The sequence below is a fragment of the Silurus aristotelis genome (genome assembly GCF_946808225.1).
Source record: "Silurus aristotelis genome assembly, chromosome: 9".
In the NCBI taxonomy this organism is placed as follows: Eukaryota; Metazoa; Chordata; class Actinopteri; order Siluriformes; family Siluridae; genus Silurus; species Silurus aristotelis.
In genome coordinates, this window is record NC_139582.1 from 23,712,851 (window position 1) to 23,728,103 (window position 15,253).

Here is a 15,253-nt window from a genome sequence, read left to right on the forward strand (position 1 = left end):
AATATAACTTTCCAGACTTCTTTTTGTCCTCTTTTCTTTAATTTTACTAGCTTTTTTACCACATGTTCGAAATGTACATATTATATTTACCTCTGTTAATCTCATGAACCTAGTGGTTAAGATGCAGCGCTCCATAAGTGGAGTGCAGTAATTTCTTTTCTGTACTTTTCTAGCCTGTTTTTGTTTATGTATTGTGTTTTTAAGTTACTTTTACTTCGTATGTAATTTATGGAACCGTTGAGTCAATCACAGTTGACAAAAAGTTAGCTTTCATTGGGCAGTTAGTCACTATTCTAAGACAGTGATAGGCTTTCACATGCTGTAAATCTTTTTTATGACGATGTGGAGCCATTAAAGCATCGATTAGCATTTCTTTGCATGAAAAGGTTGACAACATTCAGGATAAAGGATGAGTAATCTTAGGCACAGGTATGTGTTAATTTTTACCAAGGTAATTTGCTATTAAATTAAGAAAAAATACCCTATTACAACCTATATATATTTGTTAAAAATGCGATTTATCTAACTATTTGCGTGGTTGCTGGTAATATATATAATCACCTTTATGTAGAGCCCTGTGCGGGACTGTTACCAGTGCTTGAATTGAGGGGTGCTGGGGGGATCCGGGACCCCCATAACGTATCAGGGACCCCCCCATGGCAAGTTCAAAATAGACTTAGAGGAGTACCAAAGATTATTTTAGTAAAAAAGTAAGTGGAATACACAACAACTGGGCACCCCCATAAGACTTGACTCTTATTCGAGCAGTGACCCACTCCCGCCCGCTCCCGCAAGCATTTTGCCACAGCTTATAAACACTGTGTAAAAACCATATAAAAACCATAGTCAACTTTCATTGTTTGACCTTTTTTAAAAGTGTCAGGGAAAATGCAAATTGAGAAGCTACAGGGATTTAAATAATTGAAAATAAATACAAAGCAAAGCAAAACAAATGTAACTACTTAAAATGTCGACAAAGTTTTGCCAAAAATACATTTTAGATGAATAAATGCATACCTGCATGCAAAAAGGACTAAGCTTTTACATTTTTGATTCAGTTTATTCATTTGGCTCGAACGCTGATTAGGGTCATCTAGTGGCCCAGTTATAAAATAGCAATCTCTGAACTAATTTTCAAACAAGAGAGGCAAAATGCATGATCTATTTTCTGCAATGAATGTCAGTGGTAATAATAATAATAATAATAATAATAATAATAATAATAATAATAATAATAATAATAAATTAATATTATTATATTATTTTGTATTTTAGTGGAAATAAGTTTGTTTTTATAAATGTTCAGAAACTAGGGTTTGTTTAAACGTGGGTGTGTCTGTGTATGGTTGTGTGTGTTTATTTCAGAACCTGCACCTTCACCATTTTTTGGAAAGGCAAGTATATACACAAGGGAATATATATATATATATTCATCCTCATTCATTCATTTTCTCCCGCTTATCCGTAATCCGGGTCGCAGGGGCAGCAGTCTAAGCAGGCCCCCGCCTTCGACTGCTGCCCAATCCTCACAGCACCGTCCCTTACGGTCCCTCCTGCAGGTGGTGAGCCCACGGGAAGGCAGCCCCACGTCACTCCGACGTCACGGACCTTGATATTTCCCTCGTAAGGGACCACCGGAGCAACGAGGGTTAAGGGCCTTGCTCAAGTGCCCAAGAGTGGCAGCCTGGCGATACCGGGACTTGAACCCCAGACCTTCCGATCGGCAACCCAGCGCCTTAACCGCTGGAGCCACCACTCCCCCCCATATTTTCTCTATTGTTCTATGTCATTTTATAGTCAAGGACACTTACCATAAACCTGGACCAAATATTGCAAAGCATTTAAAATTTTTTTATACCTGGTGTCAATATTAATAACAACAGTATTTATCATGAATCTGATTTATGGGGAGATGTCTGCAAAGATTTGGAAGTGCCCAATACACTGTTGAATCGGCTAACAATTCGCAAAGCCACTGCACATCTTTGGAAGGTATTTTCTCTTCTGTAAAAAAATGCAATTAATGCTAAAGTTAAAAGGTACTAATGTACTTTAAAGTTTGTACAAATATAGTTTTTAATGTCAAATAACTTTAATCATGATCATATTTCGAAATGAACAAGTTTATTCTTAACTTTTCGCCAGGAAACATCAGGGAACAAGAGCAGCTCAAAAGTGAGATATGAGGAAAGAGCTTCTGGAGAAAACAGTTCCTCCTTGGTAATTTGTCTGTCATAAGTTGTTGTTATGGTAACTGTGCCACATTGTGTGCAATGTGAAAAATTCAAATGATTGTTAGAGTATGCACTACAATTATCCAGAGTGATATTGATATAGAATGCATATTATACAATAATAGTGTGCATTGTATTATATGACATACACAAATTAGGTCCAGTCTTCTTATTAAAAAACATTTGAATGACTATAACTGCATTAGCTGTTCAATATGCAATAGAGTATACTTTTTAAGTATTAATAAATTAAATAACATAAAAACTGTTTAGCATTGCATGGTGTTGCACTTTTATGTGTATTATTTACACATTTGGAATGATTTAGGATAGGAGAAATGTGGGAGACAGTAACTGGCCTCCACTTATGCAGAAAGACATTAAATATCTAAATATCTTATTTTGAAAAGATAAACTTATTCAACACCTTGAATGCAAATCAACATTTCCTGATCAGAGGGTAATTGTCTATATTATGAAGTAAAAGATAAAATTAGCATGTTCCATGATTAGTTATTAATAAGGGTTTACTTTGTGTTGTTGATAATGTCTTTCAGGGCTCTTGGGAGAATTTGACAACAGATTTAAAGGGTAACAGTCCTTGTTCTAAAAAAAAGCCTGAATCTTCAGAAGATAAGGTAATCAAATAAAATATATATTTAAAAAATATCTTGGTTTTTGCTTCAGTACAAAATTGAGTATAAAAATAATAATTTCTCTTTAAAATAATCACATAGTGTTGCAGTCTGAAATAAAGGCAGACACAGTTTTTCTTTCAGTAAGCTTTACTGTACTCTGCTGTAAGTTTTGGTAAGCTGTACTCAATGCAACTTATACCATCCAAATGAAAGATAGAAGACCAACATGACTGCAAAAGAAAAAAAAAAAAGAAGAAACACTGAGCTGGAAAAAGGATCACCCCTTCGTACAAAAGGTCTTGTGACCTAAATCAGGCAGTCATAAATGAGCTTTGTCAAATGCACCGTAAAGATTCTGAGGACACATGGAAAAAGGTGTTATGATCAGATAAGATTAAATTGTTATTATTTGGCCTCAACATTAATCGAAAATCTGTACAATGATTTGAAGACTGCAGTCAACAAACAGTCACCATAAAATTGAACTGAACTTGGGCAGATCTGCAAAGAAAATGGACAAAATGTGCAAAGTTTAGATGTGCAAAGTTAGTAAGTTTGTAATTTAAATAAAAAGGAAAAAAACAACAAAACCAAACACAAGTTGGCGATGCTATTTCACTTTTTTCAGTCAGAACTCAGTAATTTATTTATTTATTTATAACGGTGTTTGGTTTTATACCATTTATATTATCTTTCATTGCAATGTAATAGGTTGAACTGAGTGAATACAGCCGGATAATACAAAAACTGTGTCTGTTTTCAATTTCAGCTTAAAAGCAACAAAATGTGTTTATTTTAGGTTTGAGAAGTCATTCATTTCTATACAGACTGTATATTCATAGAAATATAGTAGTATAGTATATACTAGCATAATATTAAATGTAAGGTCTATCTTTAATATTTCAGATATTCTATAACATCAAAACAACTAGCAGTCTGATATGAAATACAAGATGACAATTACAAAAATATGCAAAGGGAAAAAAATGAATATGATAAAAAAAAAGGACTCAAGTCATTTAAAACCTTTGCCTCAAAAATGTGCACTCTGAGAAATGTGAAATTATCACATACAGCAGAAGGTTCTATACACAGGTTCAACATTTACTAACTAACTAACTAACTAACTAACTAACTAACTAACTAAATAACTAAATAAGTAAATAAATAAATACAATTTATTTTATCAAATTAATAACATTTATTGCCAAATGATATAATAATGCATATATACTTTTTTTTATATGAAATCACAATTGGAATCGTTTTTGTGTTACAGTATCATGACAAGGAACCTGACTTGGCTGAATTAGCTTACATGTCTACAGAAAGCAGTGAGGAAAAGGACACATTCTTTAAATGTAGTTTGCCACAAGAGCCATGGTTCTTTTTTATTGACAAGAAAGAATGGCAAGAGCTAAGAAAGCATCAGAAAGGAAGATGTTTTCAAGGGTTACAGTGGACAAACGTGATTGCGAAGGGAATACGCTCAATTCACCCATACTGCAGTTTTGGTTTTAAAAGACACAGTGTGAAAACCCTGCTGTCACAAAAAAACACACCTTTATTCGAATGTACGGGCTAAGATGCAGCGCTCTCACCGCTGCGACCCGGGTTCGATAATGCTATGGTCTAAGAAAACACTGTCAGTGTTTTACAGAAGGTGCAAAGAAGACATTGTCTATCTGGATGCAACAGGAAGTATTATTCAGAAAGGAAGCTCCACAAGTCGACCATACTATGTGTATGAATTAGTTGTGCGTAATCCTTCCAAGGGGGCATCTCCTCTTCCAATTGCAACCTATCTTACTTGTGACCACACAACAGCATCTGTCATGTACTTCTTGCAGGCTTTCCAAACAGACATGATGAGAATGTATGGGAAAAAGGCAGTCAAAAGGCCAATTATGATCATTTGTGATGGCTCCCTTGTGCTTCTGAATTCTATTTCTTTTACATTCTGCCAACTAAGTCTGGAGGATCTCCTGAAGAAGTACTTTGAAATAATCAGTGGACAATACCAGTCAGAAAAGTTTGATCTTTCCATCCTTCATAGATGCTTAAGCCACATAATGAAAAATGCAAAGTGTCTGTGCAAAAAACAGTAGGTTTTTATTTTTTTGGTTGTTTTTTTTACTGAGATTAATGTATAAAGCATTTGAAACATAACCAATTTCTGTTTTTATTGCTGTCATTTTAGAGTGCCAAAACATTACAAACTTGCAATGCACACATTTGGGCTACTTGCATGTTCAGAAAATCTGAAGCAGATGGATGAGGTGCTCCTCAGTGCCACAGTCCTGTTTTGTAGTCCATGCACTGGAGACAATGTGGCTAAGCACTATAACAACTTGCAAGCACTGATGCAACAAATAGGAAAACTGGAAGTTGAGGAACAAAACATTGTTGCTGAAGACTACAAGGTAATTAATATGTTATTAACAGTTATTGCTATATATGTAGACTGCTGACAATACACACTCTTGCAGCAAGGTGCTATGTTGAATCTCTGTCTTGACAGAGGACATCTCAACCATGTGTGTTTTCATCATGTACAAACTTTACATTCAAGGGCATAAAAGAAGGTTTTATTGAAGACATTCCCTAACATTTGCATGATGTTTCTAAGTATTACTTGAACCACAATTTGATTTAAATTAAGTGCCTGCTAAATTGTCTTTATGTGCATTAGCATAAATAATTAATATGTGCTATTAATAATAATATACATTATATCTATATATATATATATATATATATATATATATATATATATATATATATATATATATATATATAGATAGATAGATATTATACTTATATAATACAAATTCCTGTATCTTGCTTCTCCAGCTACACAACATAATTCGCTTCATAAACATTAATGTTTAAATTCTATATAATACAAAACATTTCCTTTCAGAATGATGTGGGAAACACACCCCTTGAAAGCCACTTCCAGAAGGTAATAGTGAAAGCACCTCTTGACCTTAATGGGAAAGAAAACAGCTATTACGCCCCAACATTCATTGAAAATTTGACCAGGTACTTCCTTCCACACGCAACTCTGTGGTCTGGCCTATTGCTAGGTAGGTTTTTTGATAGGAGTGTTTCCTAACATTACTACTGATTATAAAAATAAATAAATAAACAAACAAACAATGTAATTCTTTAGGTGATATTGGACGTCATGGTACAGGCTCAGCCTACCAACATTTCAGGCAGATTTATAAAAAAGTCAGTCAGTCCAATAATCAGGTAAAAACTCAACTGATTGATTTTAATAGCTTGTTGATAAAAAATGTTTTTTTTTTTTTTTTTACATAAATGTAATGCCTTAAATAACTACAATTTGTTGTCCATAATTCAGAACTTTACACAAGACAATCGGACACAAGGAATAATGGAAAGTCAATGGGACCTAAAAAAAATTAGGTTCCAGAGAAGGAGATTGACAAGATTGGATGACTTTGTCCAGATTTATCAGAGCATGCACGACGCACTGCTCCGTGAATATGAAGACACAGAACGAACAAGAAAGAGAGTAATAAAATATTTTTGTACTTTCACCTTTTACAAAATATTGCCAATCCAATGTTCCCTAAATATAAACCAAGATGCTGTAATATCTTCTTCTTCTTCTATTGGCTTCTCCCATAAGGGGTCGCCACAGGGGATCATCCGTCTCCATCCCCCCCTGTCCTCTACATCTGCCTCTTTCACACCAACTACCTGCATGTCTTCCTTCACCACATACATAAACCTCCTCCTTCTTCTTACTATTTTCCTCCTTCCCGATGGCTCCATTCTCAGCATTCTCCTACTGATATACCCCATGTCCCTCCTCTGCACATGTCCAAACCATCTCAATCTCGCCTCCTCACCTTGTCACCAAAACATCCTACATGCGCTGTCCCTCTAATAAACTTATTTCTAATCCTGTCCATCCTCGTCACTCTAAATGAAAACCTCAACATCTTCAGCTTTGCTACCTTCAGCTCCACGTCCTGTCTTTTACTCAATGCCACTGTTTCTAATCCATACAACATCTCAGGTCTCACCACCGTCCTATAAACCAAGATGCTGTAAGATACACGTCATAAAAAAATTTAATAGATAAAAAAAAGAAACCTGTGTGATGTATGTGTGTCTCTTCAAGTCCATTCGAGTGGAAATGGAGCAGTGGAAAAAGAGACAGAGGCGTAAAGGATTATATGTTTCTCCACTAGTCAAGGTTCTTCCATTCCAAGATGTAAAAAACAAGGTATTATTTTTTGGAGTGTATAATAATAATAATAATAATAATAATAATAACAACAACAACAACAACAACAACAACAACAACAACTAAACAATTTTTGTTAAAAAAAAAGAGCAGAAGCATATGCTTTTAAACTAAATCCTTATTTATTTTAAATAAAATGGGTTTTTATGTGTGTGTGTGTGTGTGTGTGTGTGTGTGTGTGTGTGTGTGTGTGTGTGTGTGTGTGTTTGTCAGGAGAAGTCTTCAAAGGCACCCCCAAAAGTGCCTGAGAAAAAGAAAAAGCCAGAAGATGTGATCCAGGTTTAAATATACACACACATACATTTTATATATATATAGTAAAAAAATCTAACTGGTGAGGTACAAATATTGGGAACAATCACTGTAATCTGTAATCACTTTAAAGTGTTACTGAATGTGTAAACTGATGTCTTGTTATTATGATAGCAGAGTCATGGCTTCCAATCTCTTGAATCAACTTTCACAGCTTATTTAGAAGGAGGAATATATTGATTGGAAATTGTATGTTTGTATATCCAGTGTCAATATGGCAGGAGACGAGCATGTTCAATTTCACTATTACAAAACACAGGCAGAGAGGAAAGATGATAGTCCTGATGTACAACAAATATAAGTGTAGCCCAAAACACCAGAGCAGTCTGAAGGCAAAGGAAAATCAGCTGATTAATTAAAAGAATGGTTTATCATTGCATGATTATGACAGCATTTTATCTCATGGTCCCTCACATTTATCATGTGGTCTTCCAGAAGGTCCCAAAATGTAGAACTGACACTGCTGTCCCTCATTATAAAGATACTTAATAGACTAAGATCACAAACAAGATTGACTTTTTGTCTTCACATTGCATCAAATTTAAATCTGAACTGGCACAAATCTACAGAAAGAACCAGTGAAGAATATCAGGAGAAAACAATCAAAAATCGAAGGGCCAATCTGGAATAAATCAGGTCTATCAGAAACAATTGCTCCTTGAAGACTATGCAGGCCACAAAAAATACAAATGCTGCAACAAATACTTGAGTCAAATACTTGACTCAACCCTGATTACTGGTTGACCTGTGATGTCATCGACCTGGCCAGCTACCTCATGGCAAAGGACAATGTGCACATTGATGGGTTTCAATCTGTTCTGCCCTTTAATTCAATTCAATTCAATTCATTTTTATTTGTATAGCGCTTTTAACAATGAACATTGTCTCAAAGCAGCTTTACACAGATAATGCGGTGATTAAAAATGAATATGTTCTTTATGAGTAAGTTTTTCCCTGATGAGCAAGCCGGTGGCGACTGGCGACTGTGGCAAGGAAAAACTCCCCGAGATGGCATAAGGAAGAAACCTTGAGAGGAACCAGACTCAAGAGGGAACCCATCCTCATCTGGGTTACACCGAATGTCCATTTGTGGCGGGTATACAATGTTGCGGGGTGCAGTGATGATGATCAAAAGCGAAGTGTATTTCTGAGTCAGTGTAGGAGACTGTTGACATCAGTGTAGGAGACTGTTGACATCCAATCCAGGCAGGCCTGGATGAAGTGGGAAGATCCACGGGGGGGAGAGGGGCAGGAACAGTGGTCACTGGAGCCTCAGGAGCATGTTTAACTCGACCGAGAGAGAGAGAGAGAGAGAGAGAGAGAGAGAAGAGGGTGACAGGAAGAGAAGGATATGGATTATTAAGTGTACCTATTGTTGCATGAGAGTTAAAGTCACTGTGCAGTTTGGACTCCGGCAAGACTCGCTATAGCAGCATAACTAAAAGGGAGAACCAGAAGGCAACACAGACATGAGGGATCTCTGGGATAAGAGACGGCCCACCACACCACCATCAACAAACCTGAGTGAACACGTGAATGTGAGGGGACGACAGCGTACAAATATCCCAGTTCACCAAACACTCTATATCAATGTTCCCTCCAGATCTGAGCCTTTACCTGAGAAAAAATCTACTGATTAAAGGCTTGACTGAATAAATATGTTTTCAACCTCGACTTGAACACTGAGACTGTGTCTGAGTCCCGAACACTGATAGGAAGGCTGTTCCATAACTGCGGGGCTTTATAAGAGAAAGATCTGCCCCCTGCTGTAATCTTCATTATTGGAGGAACCAACAGATAGCCTGCACCTTTTGATCTAAGTAGGCGTGGAGGATCATACTGGTACAGAAGTTCACTCAGATACGGTGGTGCGAGACCATTAAGTGCTTTATATGTCAGTAGTAAAATTTTATAATCAATGCGAGATTTGATTGGGAGCCAGTGTAGACTGATTAATACAGGGGTGATGTGGTCATATTTCCTAGATCTAGTGAGGACTCTTGCTGCTGCATTCTGAACTAACTGAAGCTTATTTATGCACCTACTCGCACACCCAGACAGTAAAGCGTTACAGTAGTCTAATCTAGAAGTAACAAAAGCATGAACTAGTTTTTCTGCATCCTGTAACGACATCATATTTCTAATTTTAGCAATATTTCTAAGGTGAAAGAAGGCGATCCTGGTAATATTATTCACGTGAGCCTCAAAGGAAAGACTCGAGTCAATAATCACACCAAGGTCTTTGACAGCCGTACACGCTGAAACAGAAACACCATCCAGAGATGTTAGGTAATCGGAAAGTTTGCTTCTAGCTGCATGTGGTCCTAGTAAAAGTACTTCCGTCTTATCTGAGTTTAGCAGAAGAAAGTTATCGAGCATCCACTGTCTAATGTCCTTTACACATTTTTTAACATTGTTAAGCTGATCTCTCTCATCTGGCTTTGCTGAAATATATAGCTGTGTATCATCAGCATAGCAATGGAATCTAATACCATGTTTATGAATAATTTCTCCAAGAGGCAGCATATATAAAGAGAAAAGCAGAGGGCCTAAGACAGATCCTTGAGGAACACCAAACTTTACCTCAGAGAGTGTGGAGAACTCACCATTAACATCAACAAACTGATAGCGATCAGTCAAATAAGACCTGAGCCAAGAGAGAGCCGTTCCCTTTATTCCAACAACGTTCTCAAGTCTAGCAAGTAGTATAGTGTGATCAATGGTGTCAAAAGCTGCACTAAGGTCGAGCAAAACAAGTAAGGAGACAAAACCCTGATCAGAGGCCAATAACAGGTCATTTACCACCTTAACTAGCACCGTCTCTGTGCTATGATGAGGCCGAAATCCTGACTGATACATTTCAAAAATATTATTCATAAGTAGGTGTGAGCATAACTGCTGTGCTACAACCTTTTCCAAAATTTTGGCTATGAAGGGGAGATTTGATATTGGTCTGTAGTTGGACAGCTGACATGGGTCAAGGTCAGGTTTCTTAATTAGGGGGTGGATAACTGCCAGTTTGAAGGATTTTGGTACAAAACCAGTGCTAATGGAAGAGTTTATTATTTTTAAAACAGGTTCAATTACCTCTGGAATGATCTGTTTAAAGAAACTTGTAGGCAAGGGATCGAGAATGCAGGTTGATGATTTTGATGAGGAAATTAATGAAATTAAGTAATTCTCGTGAATAGGAGTAAAACTTTGTAATTGATTGTCTGTTATAATTACACTGCTGTCTACAGGGTTACTTGTAAAATAATTTGGCTTTATATTAACCGTCTGGATTTTTTGCCTGATGTCTTTAGTGCGATTCCAAATGGTGGAATTGTTGGAACCCCACAAAATAAGTTTCTGCAAATATTGAACATTCGGCAATGCCACTGGATCACAGTCAGCAATTTGTTTTGTAATGAAAATCAGCTCTCTGTGTATGACAGCAAGTGCACCCCTCTGGACCCAGGGACACTACAAACACTGAAAGCAGGCTAAGGGCACAACTGTATGCTTCATTTACAAAAAACAGTATCGCATTTGGCATGAAGAGTCGAGAGAGTGAAGCCGAGGCAAACGTAACCAAAACTGCGATACCTAATGGAGTAATGGAGTGAAATCCATATCCCAATTTTTATATGTTTGGACAAAACAAGAATGTATTTTTTCTGAAATTTTTCAAAAAAAAAATATAATAATGCAAATTATTTAGATTTTTATGAATAATATGGAAATAAGTAAAAGAATACACATATGTTTTGAGTAATATTAACTTTAATTTCTTGAAAATGTACAGTCAAATTAATTGACAATAAATACAAAATAAATAAATTCCGGATCACTGTAAACAGGAATCAGTTGAAAAAAACTATCTAGGAAGTTTTATGAGTGTTTGAATGTGGAATGTTGAATGGTTAAAAATGCACTGGGGTTTTTAATGATTTTGCCTTTAGTTTTCTCCAAAACTCCACAGTAAAATGAGTTGACATTTAACAGAGTAATAGACAGGGACAATGTAAATAAGAATAATTTAAAAGATTGAGCAAACCTATAAATAAAAATGTTTAATGAATGTTTGAATGTGGAACATGATTGAAAATGCAGTGATGTGTTGAGTGATTTTGACTTTACTTTTCTCAAAATCTCCACAGTAAAATAAGTTAATATTTAAGAGAATAATAGACAGGGACACTGTACATAAGAATAATTTGAAAGATTGAGCAAACCTATAAGAGAAAATGTTTTATGAGTGTTTGAATGTGGAACATGATTAAAAAAGTAGTGATGCTTGGAGTGATTTTGCCTTTAGTTTTCTAAAAATCTCCACAGTAAAATGAGTTAAGATTTAACAGAGTAATAGACAGGGACACTGAACATAAGAATTATTTAAAAGATTGAGCAAACCTATAAATAAAAATGTTTTATGAGTGTTTGAATATGGAACATGATTGAAAATGCAGTGATGTTTTGAGTGAGTTTGCTTTTACTTTTCTCCAAAACTCCACAGTAAAATGAGTTGAAATTTAATAGAGTAATAGACAGGGACACTGTAAATAAGAATAATTTAAAAGATTGAGCAAACCTATAAATAAAAATATTTTATGAGTGTTTGAATATGGAACATGATTAAAAATGCACCTGAGGTTTTGAGTGATTTTGCCTTTAGTTTTCTCCAAAATCTCCACAGTAAAATGAGTTAAGATTTAACAGAGTAATAGACAGGGACACTGTACATAAGAATAATTTGAAAGATTGAGCAAACCTATAAAGAAAAATGTTTAATGAATGTTTAAATGTGGAACATTGAACTGAGTCTTTTTTTTATAACGGAAACGCCTTTCTGAAGCGTCTATACATGTATTTTGACCGCTCCCAGCACCCATACCGTAAGTGCACGATTAGACGCGCAACACTAAACAAAGTGCGGCTAGGTTAACCGTCTATTTCCAAGATGCGGCTGGCTTAACCGCAGTCACTTTTTCTGGTATATTTTTAAATGTAAAATATAAACTCCTTACACATGTGGCTTTCAAACAATTACTGGATTGCTACAGGACTGCTTTCAGAGAGTTGTACTTGTATATAAAAAAAAAGTGTTGATTGCAGTGTACATATTTTTTTTCAAGGCACTTTAGCATCAAAATAATTATATCTCTTAGTGTTAAGACGGTTTTCACACTGTTTCACACACATTCCTTTGTCTGTTTAGTGTCTATTGAATATTTACAATGTTAGTATGTAAGGTAAACAGGGAGTCTTTATCTGGCTCACACATCTCCGGCTAGTATATCCTCTTGTCTAAACAGGAAACACTATTCTATAGAGAGTTTTTGAGGTTTGTGAGATATCTAAATTGTTTATGTAACAAAGTTTTTAGGATCTTGTTACATTTAAATTTAAGTAGGTCATTTTCAGCTGTGTAATGTATTGTCATTTTGACAATGTTTCTTTAAGTGCACTATGTCATTAAATACAAGACATTGGTCCAGTGCATCACACTACTCCTTCACAGCTCCAGGATCCCTGGTTTAAACTATTATCTTATTATATTGTCTATCTTTAGAGCTTCACTTTAACCAAGCTGCAGTCGGTTATAAAAAAAAAAAAAAACAGTTGAATTGTAACGGCAAGGTCACATCAGTCTCACACTGACCTCTAGTGGCACTATCAGGACATGCTTTTTGCTTAATCTGTTTTAGACTTATATTTAATGTTGATTTTCTTTCTCCCTCTCTCTAGTTGAGGTTGGGTCATGCAGTATGCATTAAAGAAAAGCTTTGCAGCACAGACAGATAGATAGATCTGTCTGTCTGTCTGTCTATCAAAGTATGTCAAAAGGCTTTATTTCCTTTCTTAGGCTGCCACACATAAATCTTGATATCGCCCAAATGAGAATGGGTTCTCCTTTTGAGTCTGGTTCCTCTCAAGGTTTCTTCCTCATAACATCTAAGGGAGTTTTTCCTTGCAACAGTCACCATGGCTGCTCATCAGGGATAAATACATATTACTTGTACAACTCTTAAATTCTGTAAAGCTGATTTGAAACGATGTCTGTTGTGAAAAGCGCTATAGAAATAAACTTGACTTAAATTCAGAATTGATTTCAGCTTCATGTTATGTTGGAACTTAAATCAGTATTTCTGTAACTTTAAAGGAGGAAACAGAATTAGAATGAACAGCTGCTGGGGGTTTTTATCGGCTCCTTAACACTAAAGTTTCGATACTATGATGTTTGTTGCTGGTCTCAGGAAAATATACATTTATATTTTGTCTTTCATGTATGTGTATCACAATTACTTGACAAGTTCCTATTTAAGTTCTTATAAAATGACGATTCAGACCAACCGAAAGCATTTACATTGTTGAAGTCTTTATTTTTATATTATTAATAATAATAAAATAAAAGTAATAAACAAACTGAATGTATAAAAATAAAAAATACAAGGAAATATATATATATATATATATATATATATATATATATATATATATATATATATATAACACACACACACACACACACACACACACACACACACACACACACACACAATTAATATATTTTTTTTGTATATGGTTATTTACCATTAAAAAAATAATAATTTATTTTTCTTCTTCTTATTTCTCTTTTTCGTTGTCCCAAAGAGCATCTTTAGAGTTTCCTGAAAGAGAAATTAAAAGGGGTTTTAGTCCACACTGTGTGTGTGTGTGTGTGTGTGTGTGTGTGTGTAAAAATGATGTTGAGTATCACATGAACAATTTGCAGTGCATAATCCAGTTTTAAGGAATGATACTCACCGGCTTGACTCCTGCTTCTCCTGCCTTTAGGAACATATCCATTTTATCCACCTGCACACCAACACACACATACGCTTCTATCACACGTGTGTCACATGCATATAAAGAGTGAATAGAGGAGTGATATGTGTGATTATGAATAGATGTAAATAAGGAATCGGTGGGTGGGGTTTTGTTTCCACATGGCCAAAGCAAAATTATCATTTTAATATCGACAGTTCATCAGAAATGAAACACTTGAAATATTTTTAGAATAGACACTCGTTATTACAACCACTTATTACAAATCATTCCTAAATATAATATTAATAACTGTGTGCTCACTTTGGAATGCAGGACATTAGGATCTGCAATCATGTTAATGATATTAAAGTTGTTTTTACTCTGCACCAGCAACCATGAAATTTTATCTGCATCCTTTGAGAGAGAGAGAGAGAGAGAGAGAGAGAGAGAGAGAGAGAGAGAGAGATACAAAAGTGTACATTAGCCATTATTTTGTGTTTGTGTTGGTAAATGTGTGTGATACTCACGAGCCATCTGGATCTGCATTTCAAAATCGGCAGACTCCAACATATAGATGGTCAAGCGCTTTTGAGGTGGAGGAGCCATCGGTACATCCTGCACACATACAACATTATTATTATTATTAATATTATTATAATTATCCATTTAGTTTTTGTTTCTTTATTTTTTTCAAAAGAACAATATAACTGTATAACAATATAAGCATGACAGGACAGTCCCAAAAACCGAAAAGAGGTCAAAAAGGGTCATGCTGTCAATCGTCGTCATGTCCAAGTTTCTGATGAACAAGTTCCCGACGCCGCTCTTCCTCAAGGTGGAATCCCTCTGAGACCACATGACTCTTATGGGCCACCCCATAAGGAGCTTACAATTAAGAGTTGCCAATGCTCGCTCAGCTGAGGGAACAAAATTAATTCCAGGTCATTCATTTAGGAGAAAAAGACTGTGTAAAGACATATTCAGAATTATTG

General features: G+C 35.5%; 2 long non-coding RNA genes across 2 annotated transcripts; both read left to right on the plus strand.

Annotated features, from left to right (window-relative positions):
* The first annotated feature begins 1,283 nt into the window (after positions 1-1,283).
* LOC310731180 lies at positions 1,284-4,424 on the plus strand. The gene is made up of 5 exons (XR_014535093.1): positions 1,284-1,398; positions 1,803-1,992; positions 2,146-2,220; positions 2,792-2,872; positions 4,152-4,424. It is a non-coding gene; the product is annotated as an uncharacterized lncRNA (long non-coding RNA).
* Positions 4,425-5,066: 642 nt separating this feature from the next.
* On the plus strand, positions 5,067-6,271 carry LOC310731181. The gene is made up of 4 exons (XR_014535094.1): positions 5,067-5,295; positions 5,796-5,961; positions 6,048-6,130; positions 6,243-6,271. It is a non-coding gene; the product is annotated as an uncharacterized lncRNA (long non-coding RNA).
* Positions 6,272-15,253: the final 8,982 nt, after the last annotated feature.